Source organism: Apteryx rowi, unplaced genomic scaffold (assembly GCF_003343035.1).
Source record: "Apteryx rowi isolate R43461 unplaced genomic scaffold, aptRow1 scaffold_343, whole genome shotgun sequence".
In the NCBI taxonomy this organism is placed as follows: domain Eukaryota; kingdom Metazoa; phylum Chordata; class Aves; order Apterygiformes; family Apterygidae; genus Apteryx; species Apteryx rowi.
In genome coordinates this window covers 245,171-245,680 of record NW_020449897.1, presented here as the reverse complement: position 1 = coordinate 245,680, position 510 = coordinate 245,171, and the positions used below count along the sequence as shown (strand labels likewise).

The following is a 510-nucleotide window of genomic DNA, read 5'->3' as shown; positions in this document are numbered from 1 at the left end:
CTCCCTCGCTCGCTCGCTCGCTCGCTCCCTCCGCGCACACAAAGAGCCGGAGGGGCCGCCTTTCCCCCGGGGTTTGCGCCCCAAGATGGAGGCGGGCGCCCCCCATACCCACCCTGCCGGGAAGGGGGCCGTGTGGGGCTGCTGCTCCGCCGGCTGTCAAGGGGCCAGGCGGCCGCGGCGGGAAGGATGACGGAGGATTGGGGAGGGCTGGTGGCGGCCGTGCCCGGCGCGTCCCTCCTTCGCTCGGCGCGGCGCGGCGCTGCCTGCCGCCTCCCGCCCGCTCGCCGTCCCCTCCAGCCGGCGTGTGCTCGGCACAGCCCGGCGCTCACCCAGTTTCCATTGAGCCCCGGAGCCAAACCCACTGATGTCACCCAGCGCAGCTCCAGCCCTCCTCCCGCCCGCCCGCCGTTAAAGGCACAACCGCCCGCCGCGCTCCGCCGCCGTTCCCCGCTGCTCTCCCCGCCCGCCGCCCATTTCGCTCCCGGGGCCACCCGACGAGGGGCGGCGGGG

At 76.3% G+C, this 510-nt stretch overlaps 1 protein-coding gene across 2 annotated transcripts in view; it reads right to left on the bottom strand.

Moving 5' to 3' along the window:
• The window catches only part of CSNK1E (casein kinase 1 epsilon), a 23,591-nt gene extending 23,281 nt beyond the window's left edge, over positions 1-310 (bottom strand). For both annotated transcript variants that reach the window (XM_026072592.1, XM_026072594.1), the window contains exon 1: positions 113-310. The gene's annotated coding sequence lies outside the window, so the exon portion shown is untranslated. The remainder of the gene's footprint in view (positions 1-112) is intronic.
• Positions 311-510: the final 200 nt, after the last annotated feature.